The 17,883-nt window shown below is 52.3% G+C and overlaps 1 protein-coding gene across 4 annotated transcripts in view; it reads left to right on the top strand.

Moving 5' to 3' along the window:
- LOC148055335 (maestro heat-like repeat-containing protein family member 7) overlaps window positions 1–17,883 on the top strand; it is a 48,925-nt gene that overhangs the window by 15,390 nt on the left and 15,652 nt on the right. For 3 of the 4 annotated variants that reach the window (XM_087761225.1, XM_087761224.1, XM_087761226.1), the window contains 3 exons: window positions 10,415–10,632; window positions 10,911–10,995; window positions 16,397–16,496. The gene's annotated coding sequence lies outside the window, so the exon portion shown is untranslated. The remainder of the gene's footprint in view (window positions 1–10,414; window positions 10,633–10,910; window positions 10,996–16,396; window positions 16,497–17,883) is intronic. The other variant, XM_087761227.1, reaches the window with a different exon arrangement.

Raw genomic sequence — 17,883 nt, forward strand, 5'->3', positions numbered from 1 at the left:
TCCAGCGTTGTGCTTCGAGAAAGCCCTCTTCTCCACAGTTTTGAGAAAAACAAACTCGTGCCCCTGCACAGGGACTAAATGTGCGGAAGAGCACAGGCGGGAGCAGCACGTCCGTGAGAAACCGCACGTACGCATTTGTGATCCGCGCATCCGTGAGAGCCCCTATATAAGGAGCACACGTGCCCCTCGGCGGGGGCAGCGGCGGCGGCGTGCGCGACCACTCCTTCCGTTCCTGCACCCTCAAGGCCCCCCCTCGCCTCCGTCCCCGACGAAGCCTGAGGCCACCAAAGACCCAGCGGAAGATCATCGGACTCGGAGTGGTGGTGATAAACTCCTTCTCTCTCTCTCTCTCTCTCCCCTATCCTTTTCCTCTCCTCCCTTGCCCTCCCTCCTCCCTCCATTCTCTTCTCCCCTCAAATAAAAGTAAAAGGTTGTACGACATCTGACCGATTCCAGCGTCTTAATCTCGTCCCTGGGATCGTATTGAAACCTCCCCTGACATTGGATTGGAACAGATTCCTAAAAACTTACTAACTTGCTGGACCACTTGTGATATGAAATGTGGTCCCTTGTCAGAGGACATTGCCTCTGGTTCTCCAAATCTAGGAATAACTTCCTTTAACAGAATTCTTGTTACCTCTCGGGCTTTATTTGTTCTGCAAGGGAAGGCTTCAGGCCACCCAGAAAAAGGGTCAGTTAATACTAGCAAATACCTATATCCCCCTTTTCTGGGGAGTTCCGAGAAATCTATCTGCCAGTTTTGACCTGGAACATTTCCTTTGCTGATATTTCCAAATTTCACACGGTTTTCTACTTTTGGGTTGTTCTTTAAGCATACTTCACATCTATTAACTACAGTCTTTAGAGTCTGATAGAAATTTCTAGCTACAATTTGCTTAAGAAGAGAGGTGGTTAAGGTTTCAGTTCCCCAATGAGTTTTGTTGTGCTCTGTTTTTAGAAGTTCCCATAATATGCTAAAGGGAACTATTATTCTGTTATCTTTCAGCAGTGCCCATCCTGATGGGCTGATTTCAGCTCCTAAGTTAGTCATCAGCTTTTGATCCTTTTCATCACATTCAATTGTTTCAGGTGGTGGCAAAGATTTTTCAGGAATTATGCTTAATACCTCACCTTGTTCTGCAGCTCGCCTGCCCTTGTAATCAGCCAATTTCCACTTCCCTGTCAGTGTTACCTTTCTGATGTCCTTTGCAGTGCATAATTGCCACTGCTGACAGAAGTTGTACAGCATCTAAAAGTCGCAAAATTCTGTCAGCACGTTTTATACCTTTCCCTTGAGCAGTCAAGAGTCCTCGTTCCTTCCAAATTGCTCCATGGGCATGGACTACACCCAAGGCATATTTTGAATCCGTCCAGATATTTACTCGCAGCCCTTCGGCCAGCTCCAACGCTCTCCCTAGGGCAACTATTTCATTTCAGCTCGTTGTGCAGATGTGCCCTTAGGGAGTGACTTCGCTTCCACCAGTCGCTCTGTGGTGGTTCCAGCACATCCTGCCATTCGAACTCCGTTCTTTACGAAACTGCTCCCATCAGTATACCCCGTTCGGTCGGCTTCCTCCAGTGGCTCCTCCTTCAGGTCTGCTCTGCTTGCATATACGGTTTCTATAGTTTCTATACAATCATGCACGACGGTCTCCATTTCCTGTTCATCACTTAAAATGGAAGCAGGGTTGATAATTGTAGATGTAACGATTTCCATATCATCCTGTTCCATCCAAACTGCTTGATATGTCAAGAATCTTGATAGTGAAAGCCAGGGTCCCCCTTTTTGTTCTAAAACGGAGGTTACAGTGTGGGAAGTGTGCACAATCATCTTTTGTCCCAAAGGAAATTTTTGAGCTTCTTGGACAATCAAAACAACGGCGGCCACTGCCCAAAGGCATCCCAGCCATCCTTTGCTTACTTCATCCAATTGTTTAGAGAAGTACGCTACAGCTCATTTATAAGGACCCAGCTTCTGGGCCAGAATTCCCAGAGCCACTCCTTGCCTTTCATACGAGAACAGCCAGAGAGGTTTCGTTCCATCTGGTAGGCCCAAAGCTGGAGCTTTCATTACCTCCAATTTCAGTTCCTTGAATGCCCTCTCAGCTTCATCAGTCCACAGTAATTGTGTCTGGCTATTTTCAACAGTTCATACAGAGGTTTAACCAAAAGTCCATAATTAGAGATCCATAACCGGCACCAACCTGTCATTCCCAAAAGGGTTCGAAGCTCTTTTACCGTGTTGGGTTCTGGAGTTCTGCAGATAGCTTCCTTTCGGTCATTCCCGAGCTGTCTTTGTCCCTTAGAAATCACGAATCCCAGGTATATCACTTCCTTCTTCAAGATTTGGGCTTTCTGTAATGAGACTCGATAACCGCTTAATCCCAGAAAGTTCAACAAGCTCACAGTCCATTCCTTACACTCTTCATCCTTTTCTGTGCCTATTAATGTATCATCCACATACGGCAAAAGAATCCCGTTTCCTGGGGGCCTCTCCCAGGTCTCTAATTCCTTAGCTAATTGATTTCCAAAAATGGTAGGGCTGTTTTTAAATCCTTGGGGTAACACTGTCCAGGTCAGTTGGGTTTTTCGTCCTGTATCAGGGTTTTCCCATTCAAAGGCAAATAAATTGCAGCTTTCTGGAGCCAAGGTAAGGCAAAAGAATGCATCCTTTAAATCTAATACAGTAAACCACTGAGAGTACAGGGGTTTGCCACTACTGGATACAAATCTTCACCTATTTGATTTATTGCCCGCAAATCTTGCCCCAATGGATAAGTTTTGCCGTCAGGCTTTTTGACAGGCAGCATGGGAGTGTTATATTCTGAAGAGCATTCAGTTAATAGTCCAAATTTTATAAACTCTTCTATAATACTTTGTACCCCTCGCCTATCTTCCAATTTCAAGGGGTATTGCTTTATCTTAACAGGTCGTGCCCCTCCTTTGAGTTTAACAACAACCAATTCAGCATTTTTAGCCTTTCCAGGCATTCCTGAGGCCCACGCTCCTGGGTATACCTGGTCTTTTATTTCTTGTGTAATTTCTTCTTCTTTAATTTGGGGTCAGTAAGAACCAAACTTAAAATTTCAGTCTGATTTTCATCTGGTATTTTAAATTCAGTTTCCCCATTTCTAAATTTTATTTCGGCATTTAGTTGTTCTAATAGGTCTCTCCCCAGCAATGGTCTAGGAGCCTCAGGCAGGTGGAGAAATTTGTGAATCCCCACACTCTTCCCAATTCTAAATTTTAATGGTCTCAAGAAAAAAACCTTTTCAACCTGCCCAGTTGCTCCCACAACATGAACATTTTGTGTACTTAGAGGTAACAAGGTTTGATTCAATACAGAGAATGTGGCTAACGGAGCCACTATCTCCTTTCCCAGTTTCCTTCTGTCCTCCCCTCCCCATTCCGATATACTCTCCACGCTTCCTCCAGCAACTTTTCTAAATTCCCTATGTCTGGTTCCCTACGTTTCTGAAGTTTCTTTCTGATACCATTAGTGGATTGTCCCAGAAACAGAGATACCAGCTGCTGTGTGGCAGCTTCTGACTAGTAGTAAATCTTCTCACAGCAGCCCATAAGCGATCTAAAAGCTCCGTGGGCGTTTAAAAAGCTCTGCCCCTGCTTGACAGCATACAGAGCCGACCAGTTACCTGCCTTTGGGATCGCATGTTCTATTCCAAATTTGATCCAGGTTCAGTATCGTTGCAATCAAACAGTACGGAGCTGGATCATTAGGGTCCCAACCTGGGTCCCTGGAGGGCGCATGATCTTCAGCTGTGCCCTGTAAAACTCGTCCCTCAGTCTGTGTTTCTACAGGAGCTCGGGCTGCCTTTAATACAAGCTGCTTCTCAGGTTCAGTCCTAGCATCTAGCATAAGATCCACATCTTTCCAATCCGGGTCCAAGTTCTTAGTAATCCACTCAAACCTTTTCGCAGCCCCACTTGGGTCCTCCCTGTACCTCTTCACTGCATCCTTCCACTTATCCACATCATCCATCCGGAAAGGCACTTTTCTTCCGCCTTTCTGGGTTTCTCTTTCACCTTCCAACACCTCTGTCCAATACTACATGCTGAACAACATCGCTTCAACTTCCCGAACTCTTTCTGATTTTCCTTTTCCAAAGCCAACACCATGGGATCTTGGGGAGCAAAATTAAAACCACAATCTTTCTGCCACTCGGGGTGATTTCGAAGGGTGAAAACGTATCCACATACAGAGCTTCGTCCCATTTTCCCTCCCTCCTTCAAAATAACAGAGGAGTTGCAGCAAGGCATTAGACTTCAGAGTCCCATTCAAAGGCCACTTTTCTTCATCATCTAATTTATACAATGGCCATCACTGATTACAATACTTAATTAGAGTTTTCTTATTCACATTTCCTGCAGGAGGACCCCCTATGCCCTTCCAGTGATATAAAATGCAACCTAACAGAGATTTCTTTGGTATCTCTTTACTTTGTTGTGACCCTCCCATTTTATTGGTCCCAGTTCTCTCCTGTATTCCCGCAGTATTTTAACAGTTAGTTCCACCGTCCACACTTTACCACTTAGAGGGTTACAGAATTACTGTTTTACATCCATACAATCTTTTTCTTTTGCTTCGTCCATCTCCGGCCGTTTCCCTTGCAGGACAACGAAACCACGGATCAGGACTCCGCACTCACTTTGTACTAAGAGTACGTCTCATTCACGCACGCACAGGACGGTATAGACACTTTTGACAACAAAAACGCTCACATACCAATACAATGAACAAAAATCCTAAAAGCAAACACAGAGCAACTACTTGTCCTTATAACATGCCAAACACAATCCCAAAACCAAATAACCGAGTTCCAAAGCCAAGATCCAATGTATCCAAATGCAAGTGTTCCAAATGAGCACCGAAGTGCTCCCAAGCGTATTCCTTTAAGGCGCTAGCAGCCCGGTATACTCCACCAAGTGTGAACCACTCACGGCTTACAGGGGTTTCCAACAAATGCCTAGTCCCAAACCAAATTTCAGAAAGAATACCTTTTTCTGAAGACGGTCCTTATCTGCTCCCGCAGTGATCCGATTCAGAGAAGGAGTCCCTCCGGAAATTTTCCGGGGGTACCCTAGGGAATCCCGTTCTCAACGGGTCCTGCAGCCAAACAGAGAGGGTCCCACCTGGGTCGCCAAAACTGATACAAATATTCACGGGTGCTTCTCCTCACAGTCTGAATCTCCCCAAGGGAGAAACCGAGGATTCAGAGAGTCCCTGAAATGAAACTCAATAGCAATGAAGTCACTATTAAGCAGGTATTCTTTATTGCAGCGCTGGGCAGCACTGGGGATTCTCCACCAGAAGCGCTCCAACGATTTGGTAGACCTTCAGAGATTATATACTATAAAGTCCTACATATTCACAGAAATTCCAAGAAATCATTTACATAAACATGAGAATTCCTGGAGCTCATTAACATATGCAAATGTCCGATCTGCATGCACAGTCGTCTCCCGTGGTGGTCTTCAAGTGCTCTTTGGGAGTCTTCAGATGAAGGCTCGTAGTCTTCTTCACTGTGTTCGCTGACCGACCCTTGCTTCTCTGCAAACTCAGTCCTAGGATCACCTAAACGGTGTCCTTCAAGGCTGTTGCCATTCTTTTGTGACTTCCTATCTTCCATACATTTCTTCTCCCAAGGCCCAGTTGTCTGAGATGGGATTATCCCGGAGCCCCCTTATCTTACAACCATTCTAACTACACTCTAAATCACATAGGCCTTTCTTTTGTTTAGTTAAGTGATTAAGATATGTAAAATATCTTCCTTGCCCCTAGGCTTTCATTCTTTCAGGAAGCATTTTCATGCAGTAGTTTTGTCTACCTTGGCTTTAACCCTTTCAGGGCTGCTGGCCCCGAGGCAGTCCCTGGGCCCAGGAGGCTCAGGGGGCTGTCCCTGCCCTTGCTGGCCATGCACCGGGCACAGCTGCTGGGCGTCCCGCTAAATACAGCTGGACATTCAGACTGCGTCGTGAAGGCTCTTTGTACCATAGCCATTCATTTGGTTGTGGGGATGCCAGAGGTGAAAGCAAGGCTTTGGGTTCCCTCTGCGTGAACTGTGCAGAGCCGTAGAGCACGTGCAGGATGGCCTCACCGCTCCTGACCGATGCACCAAGGGACATTTGCTACTACCCTGCTTATGGTGAGGTCTTCTTCTGGGAAAGAAGTCCCAAATTGTTTTCTCTTCCTGACCATCTTTTTCCTTGCACTCAAGAGCTTTTCTCCTCCTTTGGCCTTCACCCTCAAGACCTTTCCTGAAAGTGACGGCAGCCCTCTCAGCCTTTGTCTTGCTCCTGCTAGTCGTCTTCACCTCAGCTAGAGAGTCCTGAAGGATCCCTGGAGGTCCCTGCCAACTCAACCCTTCTCTTCTCTTCTCTTTTCTCTTCTCTTCTCTTCTCTTCTCTTCTCTTCTCTTCTCTTCTCTTCTCTTCTCTTCTCTTCTCGTCTCGTCTCGTCTCGTCTCGTCTCGTCTCGTCTCGTCTCGTCTCGTCTCGTCTCGTCTCGTCTCGTCTCGTCTCGTCTCTTCTCGTCTCCTCTTCTCTTTTCTCTTCTCTTCTCTTCTCTTCTCTTCTCTTCTCTTCTCTTCTCTTCTCTTCTCTTCTCTTCTCTTCTCTTCTGTTCTCTTCTCTTCTCTTCTCTTCTCTTTTCTCTTCTCTTCTCTTCTCTTCTCTTCTCTTCTCTTCTCTTCTCTTCTCTTCTCTTCTCTTCTCTTCTCTTCTCTTCCCTGCACTCACGATGAGGCGCATAGCAAGGAGACCACTCTTTGCCTGAAATGCCAGGGGGTTTACAGCTGCAGAAACACTTTTGAGGACACAAATCAAAAGGGATACAAGTAGACACAGGATTTTATTTTAGCTTACTTGATTTTACTTTATTTTATTTTCTGTCTTCTTATGTTGGTTTATGTTATTTTAGTTTAGTTTCTTTCATGTGATGTTATTGTATTTGATTTTATTAAATTTTCTTTGGGTTTAATTTTTATTATTTTATTTTATGTTGGTTAATCTTACTTTACTTTACCTTGCTTTATGCGTTTTTATTTTATTTTGTTGTTTTCTTTTACTAGCAGGTATGTGGCAGTGGGGATGGGCCTGGGGCAGGGGCCTGGAGGCCTCACCGCCCACGGGCCCCGCCATGGCCCAGTCCCAAGCCCTGGGCCCGAGGGCTCAGCCCCAGGGCCAGCCCCAGCAGCAGGGTGGGAGCGGTTCCTGCTGCTGTCCCCAGGGTCGCCAGCCCCAGCCCTGCCAGCTGGAGGTGGGTGTTGGATGTCCGCAGGGCAGGGGAAGGCAGAGTGGCCTCCTCTCTGCAGGCGGCTCCGGGCTTTGGGGCAGGCATGCTGTGGTGGGGACAGGCCAGGGGCCTTTGCTGTCCCCTCCTGTGGGTCTGGTGCTGATGGACAGCCCCGCCTCTGCCGACAGCCTTTGAGAAATGGGGATTTCCAGACACGGAGCTGTTTCTGCCTCCTGGTGGGAGCACGCGCCGGGGCGTTGTTGGCAGAGCAGCCGGCGGGGAACGCTCCTGGTTGGAGGCAGCTCCCTTGGCAGATGCTTGTGCGACCGCCAACCGGTCCAAAACCTTTCTAACACCAAATTGGCATTCAGAAAGCAGGCCTTCTTTATTGCAGCGCTGGATGAACGGGGGATATCTCCGCCCAGCGTGCATGCCGTAGGTCACGCCAGCAAAGTATTTGTCAAACTTAAAACGTACAGATTCCTTAATTTTCCGAGGAAAGTCATTGATATTCCAAGTATTTCCCAGAAATCATGACCATATTTCCCCTCCCACCGGAGCATGCGCTGTTTGATTCTGGGGCTTCTTTCGGGGGTCCTTGGTGGTCGTTCTCCTCAAGTTCCAGCTGTCCGCTTGTTGACCTCGTTGGTTTTTTCCACCTCAGCATGCTGATTTGGCGGTTTCCTTTTGTTAAGAAGACAGCTGACACTCGCCAGTGCTCAGGGAGTTTCTTGGTTTCTGTTCAGACTGCCCATGATCTTTGTGCTGAGCTCACTCTTTGATTCAGAGATTCCTTCTTACCTTACAGGCCTCTCCTCTGTCCTTGCTTTCTGCGGGCATGCTGATTCACTTCCTTCCTAGCTCTACTCTGTCCTTGGGAGCTGTCAGTTGTTGGTGACCAACTTCTAAGCAGGCCTTGATGATGAACGTTTTGAAGCAGGCCTTGGTAATGAACTCCTTTTCTGAATCCCACAGGTAACGCTTGTGCCCCTCTCTGGGCCCCAAGGTGGGATACCTGCCTGTCCCCCCACCCAAGCTGTGCTGCGGGCTTCTGGGAAACGGGGGTACCGAGGGCGGATGGTTCAGAGGAGGAATGGGACTATTCCAGGGTGAGGTGAGCAGTGGGGATCCCAGGCCTGTTGTGTGTAAGGCAATCAGGGGAAAATGTGCGGTTAGAGCTGCCTGTGTTGCTTCCCCCTTGGATTGCAGTGCTCCCCTCTAGTTCTCTGTAATCCTCGCTTCTACGAGTCGGCTGCATCGGGTTTAAATTTCTGTAAGTACACTTTGCAGGTGTTTCGACTTGGTTCTTCCCAGGTTTGAAAATTCCGTGTGCAGGTCTCTCTACTTTCTTCTCCCCTCTGTCCCACAGAACCGTCTGTGCCTGCAGGGGCTGCAGAGTCTGTGTTTGCTCCCCGTGGTGAGGAAAGTACGGGCATGAAAAAGAAAGAGATAGCGATTCTGAAAAGACCCCTTTCTTTGTGCTCCTTTTCACATTCAGTTGCCTGTTGTGGGTTCTTAAATGATGCGAGTTACTCTGAGTCTTAGCAATCCCTTGTTTGCACGCCTGTGCTCAGGAGGTGCCTCAGAAACTCTGTTTGGGCGTGGCCTCTGTCGGACAAGTAACCGTAGCCCTTTCTGGAAAAATAGCTCCTGGGTGAGTTAGTTCCTCAGCCATAACGGCAGGGTTTCTGTTGGCGTCTGCCAGAACTCGGGAGCAAACCCTGCTGACGGAAACCGTCAGGAGAAAAGGAAGGCTGGAGAGATGAGAACAGATCTGTAGAGCTGCGCTGCTTTCCCCCGATGGTGTCACACCTCCTGGCACGGCGACTGGGTAAGGGTGCTCTCAGGGTGTTTTCCCAGCTTTCCCAGTGCTCACCAGCAGAGAGCCAACGGCCCTGGGGGAAGGGCAGCACCCCCTTCTTTGTGCACCCCAGGATCTTGTCACGCTGCCTAAGCTCCTGCGCAAGCAGAAGTGGCCTGCAGTCGACTTGTTGAGGGAGGCTGGGGTGGGCACGAGGAAGATGCCGGGAGCAGCCTTCCTTCAAGTCATCAAGGGGGGATGTAGGGAGCAGAACGGGAGTGACCTGCTGCCACTGCCGTATGTCTGGCAAGCTGGAGGGGAAAGGGAGGGCACGGATGCAAGAGGTGGGATGTCATCTAGAGCGGGTTGTGGGAGTGAGGGTACCCGTTGCGTCATGGTCTCCAAAGAGAGTCGCTGCTCAGCTCTGTGGCTGCCTGGATCCTGCTGCAGACACTGATCTGGCATCACGCTTCCCAGGGTCGATACTCGACCTTTCCCCCACCAGTCTCGTATCCGTATTCTCATTGCACTGCCTTCCAGCACATATCTGTGCAGCACGGCTCCCCCTGAGCCTCACTTCCCCCAGGGCAGAGCGGTACGGAGCTGTGAGGAGCACGCTCAGGTCTACGAGGGTTCAGGAGTGCAGGTGTTAACTGCTACTCTAGTCCAAGCCAAAAGCAGCCTTCTCAAAACGCAGGGGGCTGGGAAGTTTGGCATGTTAACAGCCGAGAGGTCTGCAGAAGGAGAAGCTGGAGAAGCCAGGGGATGTGCAATGCTGCCGTCAGCCCAATGGCAGGAGGGAGGTTATTCAGTCCTTGGGGTTGGGCTGGAAATCTGCAGCCTGCGGTGTAACGTCCTGTGCTGGGATTTGGTAGTTAGCACTCATCATCCAGCTGATCAAAAGCAGACCCTTTCTGCAGGTGTTGGCGGCAGCTGGAAAAGAGAGATTGGGAAGACCTTGCTTTTGAAAACGTAAGCCAGAGCAGAAGCCTTGTCCTGTACCTGTGTTGTCTTTCACTGCAGTTTTCACATCTGAGAGAGAAGAGGCATTTGGCTGACGGTTTGTAGGACTGCCTCTTTTGCAGATTAAACATCCCTTGCCAGCATGGAAGAGAGCTGGACATGGACAAGCAAACGCTTGGGGCAGCTGCAGCGTAGGGATGGGGGCAGTCTGTCATATTTCTGTCAGGCTCAAAAGCTACAGGATGTTTCCATTGCAAGAGGCGAGTCTGTTGGGAACTCCAGTCTCCCAAATTCCAAACCCCGTGTGTGAAAGAGTGCTGAGCCCCGTTGTTTCTTTCTGCTGCTCTCTAACGCAGTTTCTCTGGCTTTTTCTTTGGTTGGTTTTTAATGCCTGGTAGGTGTCCAAGCTCCGTTCCATCAAGCCACTCGCAAACCTGCCACTTGCCCAGCTTCTGCTGGGGGCGAAGGCAAAGGGATGAAGCCTCGTGCTCGTAGCAAGCCCCAAGCAAAGTTAAACTGCTGAGACGTTCCCCCAGTCAGCCCGGAGCCAGCATACAGCTGCGATGAGATGGAAGAGCCTGGGAAACCATTCGTCGGCAGGAGGCGACGGAAGAAGGTACAGTGCATGGGGCGCCCGGGATTAAGCGATACGCTCAGTTTCGTGTCTGGACCAGTACTGTGCTTGCCCTTTGACTAAGCCCCAGTTCAGAGCAGAAATTGTTGTCACTCATCGTGGGTGCCAGAGTGCTGTTCCTGCTCTCTCCTCCCCGGTGCCTTAATTTAATCTTTTGTGTCTAGGCAGGGCCTTGATAATGCTCCTGTGTGGGCACTGTGTATGTGAATGGCAGGTTTTCTGCATAATTGTGACTGATCTTTCTTGCTTCTTTTCATGAGGAAACTCTTGATATGTACTGCGCAGGAACTATAGAAATGCAAAGGAGTGATGAAGAAAGAGGTGCCAGTCAAGGAGGGAGTTCAGGTTAGTTCTGGTTTTCAATTTTCTTGACTGTGTTCTAGCCAAAAGCCTTGTCTGAAACAATTGCAATGAGCTGAACTACTGGGTATTTCAGTAGCTTTCAGATGACCACCTTCAGTCCTTGCCCCAACAGGTGGAAACGCGGGATGGAGGTCAGCACGTGCTCCCTCAAGTCGTAGCGGGGCTTCCTCAACACCGCAGTGGGGCTGCTGTTCCTGGGGACGCCGGTTGCAGCCTGCGATGGGGATGCTGATCCTGGGGATGCTGGTTGCAGCCCGCGGTGGGGCTGCTGTTCCTGGGGACGCTGGTTGCAGCCCGCGGTGGGGATGCTGTTCCTGGGGATGCTGGTTGCAGCCCGCGGTGGGGCTGCCGGCGGTGGGGCTGTCAGCAGCAGGCCGGGGCAGAGCTGGCGGTAGCAGGGGTGTGGGTACCAGGCCGGGGTGGGGATGCTGGTTTGGGGGCGGTTGTTCCTTTAGGAACGGCGAGGTGGCGCCGCGGCTGCAGCCTGTGCCAGGCAGGGGCTTGGTGTGAAGGCAGCAGAAGTGGAAGTGGCGCTGGGTGGGCCCGGGGCCAGCAGCGTGATGGTGGGCAGAGAGGGCTCCCACATACCAGAGCGGTGAGGGCGTCTGCCCTGTCTTGCCCCTGCCCCCACCGCTCTGCAGCTTCCTCCCGGCCCAGGGGCTCCTGGGGGCTGCCCCGGGGGGCTGCAGCGGCGTGCGGCCCACTGCTGCCGGGAGCTGTGGGGCGCGGCCTGGCCATGACACCAGTGGCGCCAGCAGCTGGCAGCACTGTGTCACCCGTTCCATTGAACGTATCGCAGCCCCCGGGCAGCGGGGAGCCGTAGCTTGAAGAGCATGGGGCCGGGGGACTGGGGCAGGCAAGGGTCCCCGGGCCGGGGCAGGGCTCGGGGCCAGAGCCCCGGGCCAGAAGTTTAAGGCCTCCGTGCTGCAGGGTTTCAGTAGACGGGCTGCATGAAACCTGTCCCCTCTGGTGCGCGAAGGGCCTTTACCCCTGGCATCCCTCTGGCTTCTAGATGGCTTGGCAGGCACGTTGTTGCTGTTGGATGCTCTCCGCTTGCTGCGTCCTGCCTGCTGCCCGCTGCCACACACACCGTGCCGTGCCCACCCACCTTCCCCTCCGACAGCGTTTTTGAGTTTTTGGGCACCTGGCACAACCACCCTCTTCTTCTTTTTCTTTGGTGGGATGCTGTTGCGCAGGGAGGTCTCTTGTGTCTTGGGAGCGCTGGCTGGTGCGGGCCGCTTGGCCTTCTTGCCGCCCACCTCTCCCGATCTGGGCACCATCTGGCAGGAGGCGGCACCCGGCGGCAGCAGCAAGCGGGTCAAAAGCACCCGGGGCTGCCTCCGCAGCGCCTCCTGCACCAGTTGGGCCATGTGGGGCGGGTGACGCCGGGGGGCAGCCGGGGGGCTGGCCAGGGGACTCAGCAGCGGGATCCGCAGGGGGCTCAGCAGGGGAGTCTCCACAAGAGCCTTCAGGGGATCCTTGCGGGGACTCTCCACAGGACTGTCCTCTGAAGTCTCCGGAGAGCTCTCCTCAGAAGTCTCCGAGGGGCTGAGTGGCAGCCAGGTGGGGAGGTCTGCCGCCACCGTGCCCTGCTTCCCCTCGGGGTCCTGCAAGGGGGAGGCCGGCCCCCCCCAGAAGGGGTCGGCGTCCCCCAGCATTGCCGCTGCCAGGCGGTCCTTGGGGCAGTTGCCCTCCAGCCCGCTGTGCCAGAAGTCAGGGACTTCGCTGAAGGAGGCGGTGCTGGCAAGGCTGTCGGGGACATCAGGGAAGGTGATTTCACCGTCCCCCAGCATCACCGCTGCCACTTGCTCCTTGTTGCAGCCGCCCTCTGCCCTGTACTCCAAGAGGTGGGGCAGCTTGTTGAGGGAGGTGGTGAAGCTGGGGATGACGGGGACATTGGGGACGGTGTCCTCACCATCCCCCAGCCCCGCCGCCACCGCTCGTTCATTGGGGCAGCCACCCTCCGCCACGTACTCGGAGAGGTCAGGGAGCTCATTGAGGACGTCGGCGGTCAAGTTGCGGACATTGGTGGTCAAGATGGTGTCCTCGCTGTCCCCTAGCCGCGCCGCCACGGTTTGGTCCTGGGGGCAGTCGCCGTCTGCCACGTGGTCTGAGGAGTTGTGGAGCTCACTGAGGGAAGCAGTGCTGGCGAGGCTGTTGGGGAAATCAAGGCCATCAGGGACAGTGTCCTCACTGTCCCCCAGCCCCGCCACCGCCACTTGTTCACTGGGGCAGCTGCCCTCTGCCACGTACTCGGAGAAGTCAGGGAGGTAGCTGAGGAAGTTGGTAGCGTCGGGGACATTGTCGACAATGACATCACCATCCCCCAGCCCCGCCACTGCCGCTCTCTCTTTGGGGCTGCCGCCGTATGCCCTGTACGCCAAGAAATGAGGGAACTTGTTGAGGTAGGTGCTCAAGTCGGGGACACTGGGGACGGTGTCCTCGCTGTCCATGATGTCAAGCCAGGCGAGCACACGGCTGGCGGTGGTGTCCTCTGCCTGCTCAGGAAAGGCCTCGACGAAGGCATCTGGCCCCTGCTGGGGCAGATCCGTGGGCTTCCCCGGGGCCCCCGGGGTGGTCACCGCTGCTGAAAAAGGAAACAAAAGCAATCGAACCCCGGGGCGATGCCAGCTTTGCTAAGCTTGGCCACCCGACCATGGGCTCTGCCACCCCCCAGACCTCACCTTTGGGCTTCGTTGTGGTTCTGCCGGTCGGCAGAGGCAGGGTGGTCTGGCGGGGGCTGGCAGCAGGGACACTGTCCTCGATGGCCGCCCCGTCCTTGCTGGAGGCCTCCGATGGCTTCTGGGCGCTGCCGGCAGGGTGAGGAGCACAGGGGGGCCTGTGGGGTTCAGGGTCTCCCCCTGGCCCCTGGCCCCCAGCCCCAGGCCCATCGGGTGGTGGGGCACCAGTGTCCCCATCACCACCTGCTGTCCCCAGCCATAAGCAGGGGGACAAGGAGCGGCCACGGTGGGGAGCTGCACACTGCAGGGGAGCTGCATGACACGGGGAAGCTGCACAACAGGAATGAGCTGCAGCATCGGGGGGAGCTGCACCACAGGGTGAAGCTGCCCCCCTTGGGGGAGCTGCCCCCCTTGGGGGAGCTGCACCCCAGGAGGGAGCTGCACCCCAGAAGGGAGCTGCACGACAGGGGGGAGCCGCGCCATCGGGGGGAGCTGCACCACGGGGGGAAGCAGCACCACGCCGGGGAGCTGCACCACCTGGCCTGGGGCCCCCAGGGGCCCCGGCACCCCCTGCCAGACAGTGGCCTGGGCCAGCTGGGAGGTGACGGTGGGCACCCGAGCAGGCGCGCGGGACACCAGCAGCCCTGGGCCAGAGGAGCTCAGCATGCCGGCAGTGACCGGTGGCGGCATGGCCGGGGTGGTGATGCTCACGCTGGGCACCTCCAATGCCATCGGCAGCCGGAGAGGGAACCTCTCTGTTGGGGGAAGTGCAGAGGAGCAATGGGGTGGAGCAGCGGGAGGAGCGGGAGCCTGCTGCTGTACCTGCCATGGCGCTTGGTCCGGGTGGGGTTTGTTGAGGGAAGCAGCCGTCGTCTCCACGGCGCTCATTCCGCCAGCACCTGCTGCAGCCAGCCTTGCGCTGGGTTGATTTTTCCTACCACAACAGCTTCCCATCTCAAGGATTGCCCATCCTGCTGAGGTTTCCTGTCCTCAATGATGGGTTCCCACCCGCACAATGGCTTTTAAACCGCGTGATGGTTTCCCAAGCCAATGAGGATTTCTCAGCCCCGTCATGGTTTCCTAACCCGAGGGTCTCCCATCCCCACGATTTCCCATCCCAAGCATGATTTTTGGGGGGAGGTGAATTTCCTGTGCAAGGGGAAGGGATGGGGCTGGCACTGGTGTCCCTGCAATGCCGACACGTGTGTGCTGCCCCATTCCAGCCCGGTGGTGGGGATGGGGGGATTGGGGCGCTTTTAGGTCGTTTTTGTCCTCCCCCTCTCTGCCGTGGCAGGGGGGCAACCGCTGCTCTTGATCCCGACGTCCCTGCGGTCGGTCTTGCTGCAGTTCCGTATCTCTGATGGCAGATAAGGGGAGGGTTCCCCAGAGGTGTTGGAGGGGCTGGGATGCTGGCGTGACCTGGGTAGTCCAGGGGTATCCTTGCTTCTTCAGGGTGGGGGCTGTCCTTCTCCTCCTTGCAATGAGCTGGGGTCCTTCAGTCATGCTGACTGAACCATGACTGAGCAGTATCCAACGTAATCTGGATGGATCTTAAGAAATGTCATACAATTTCCTACTCTCAAGACTAATTGCTATGATAGTTTTTCCTAGCAATGAGATGTTCCTAGCAGTCCCTCCTTTTCTTTTGACCATCAGGGTCACACTATACCCTTCCTTCTTTAAGTCGTATGTGGAGCATAGAAGGTAGTAGAACACTGGAAACGCACAGATAGATAATTACAAAGCCAAACAAGAGAGTGACTACAACAACCCAAATCCTTCTAGTTCACAGGCCTCTAGCTAAGTCTGGGAGCCAAGAGGTTAGCCACCCAACCAGATTCAGGAGAGATCCCTGCCTTACTTCATGTAGTATTTTTAAATGAGTCTTTCTCTTGTTTCTATCCGTTTCATTTTTCTGGTCTTGACTGACATAAAACCCCAGCAGCTGTTATTCAACAATGCACATTCTCTGTCCTGTGCTGCTGAAAGGTGCTCTAGGGCTAATCCATTCGTGCGGAGGCGCCAGAAAGAGAGAGCGCCAGCGTTTGTGGGGCTGTGAATGGGGTTGCCTGGATACTTGAAGCGCAGCAAGAGCTTTTGGTCCTGGCCCCTTTGGTGTGGGAGGAATCCCTGGACGTTCGCCGTTTCCAGGCTGGGCTCTGGCTGTAATCAGCGGGCCAGGGAGAGGGACTCTCGGGAACTTTTCTTTCTCCCTGCTTCCCCCCAGTTCCAATCTCTATTAGACGTAATGATGATTTGGCTTCCTGGACACATCCTAGAGAAGGTAGATCCAGGATGGAAGTGTGGGCTGGTCTCTACCTTCAGAGCTGTAGGCTGGCGTTGGAGTTCCTGTTTGCTCATTCTAATTTCTTTTCCATATCCTACACTAGGTAAGCGTGGGGACAGCAGTGTAGTCCTCCTGCTGAGAAGCTGGGCTCAGTGTAGAATGACAAGAAGCCCACCCTGAGTGATACGGTGGGAGGCAAGACGGAAAAGGAGCCGTTGAAAATGAAACCGTTCTTGCTGCTTGTGTTTGATATCACACCTGCAGGTTTCTTGAACTGTACGATAGAAGCGCAATGTTCGATATCAAATTTGGCTTTTTTAGCTCAAAGGGGTTCTCTGAAGTGCTGTGTAATTAGATATCAATATACGTTCTTACGAATTGACTAATGTTTTTTCTGTATTTATGTTGTTTTCAGAATACACCGCTGATAATGCCCTGATTCCTAAGCACTCATCGGTCGTTGTTAGAAGAATCCCTGTTGGAGGAGTTAAAGCTCCCAGCAAAACATACGTTGTGTAAGGCTCCAACAAGCATTGTATTCTTTGTCAGGGGTTTCCATGTGTTAACTGTTTTAACAGCTGTTAGTTTACAGAGGCATTCCGATTGTATCTTTCTTGTTAAAGCTGCTGTTAATTGTCGTTGTCCTGGTGTAGATTTTAATGTATCCGTTTGACTCTTTCTTGCATTTGGGGAAGGGGGGGGCGGGATATGGCAGGTATTCCTACGCCCCAAATCGGGGTCTTTTGCATGCTAGCTCTAGAGGAGAGACCAAGGGTTGCCAGCTGGCGAACCATGCAAACAAGAAGTTCCACTCCTCAGGGATTCCTGCTAGTTTCCTAAAGACAATGTCCATTTCAGGCAAGATAAAACCAACACTATCCTAAAGCGTGTTTCCTTTTGTGTCAGTACGATGAAGGAAGAGTTAATCCTTTCCAAACTTGAAAGTCAGGAAGCGGTTTCACATGTTACCAAATGTTGCTAGTTCCCTTTCTAAGTCTGTTTTTACCCTAAGCTGATCTCTGTGCTCCAGGTTTTAACTCTGTATTCTGTATTGCTGAGATTTATGGAGGACAGGGAATTGGGTGTCCTGATTAGAATGACAGCTATTCAAATGCAGTCCTGACTGGAGGATTAATGCTGTCAGTTAGGTATCCATGCAGTCCAGTTCTCTCTCAGCTACATTGGCATTGTTTGACTGGTCATGTTTTCCAGCCTTCTTCTAGGAATTCTGGATGTCTCAGCGTTGTGCTTATAAACATGGCCTTGTTTTGGGGGTTAATTTCAATGCGTATGCTTAGCGCTGTCTTGTCAATGCATCCTGCGTTTCTGGCTGGATGGTACCCTCTCCTGGTATTGTAATGCTGCCCTGAAAGGAGAGGAGAGATGCTGCTGGCATCAAAGCTCAAGGCAATACCCGTGTGTGGGGATAAGGAAAGAATGGCACTGCTGTTCTCCCGTAGAAAATGAACCGGGCAGCTTAGCTTTCTATCCCTTCAGTGGGAAACGTTGCAGAAAGAACTGGTAGAGTGGTTCCTGTTTGGGAATGATGAATGTATGCTGTCAGGGCGGAGAGGCCTTCAGCAATGCGTTACTCGCCTTGTAGCATGTTCTTCAAGGGAAATGGATGAAGCAATCCTTGTGTGGTAATCTAAAGTATTTCCTTGTACTTCCTCATCTGCCGGAGGTGCGTGGCTGTAATTGCCAGCCCGGTGGTGTTCTAGCAGTGGCAGGGAGCACGTGCCTTTCTATTTGTACAGAAATTCCAGAGCAGCCTTTGAATTGCCTCTGCTCATGGGACACTTTGGGTGATGTATGAATTGGTTGCTAACTACGTCAATGCTTGCATGTCTGAGTCAGGATGAGCAGCATGCAGGGACAGATGAATGAGCGTGTGGAATCTCA

Source organism: Nipponia nippon, unplaced genomic scaffold, assembly GCF_047370975.1.
Source record: "Nipponia nippon isolate SJK-2023a ecotype South Korea unplaced genomic scaffold, ASM4737097v1 scaffold_23, whole genome shotgun sequence".
In the NCBI taxonomy this organism is placed as follows: Eukaryota; Metazoa; Chordata; class Aves; order Pelecaniformes; family Threskiornithidae; genus Nipponia; species Nipponia nippon.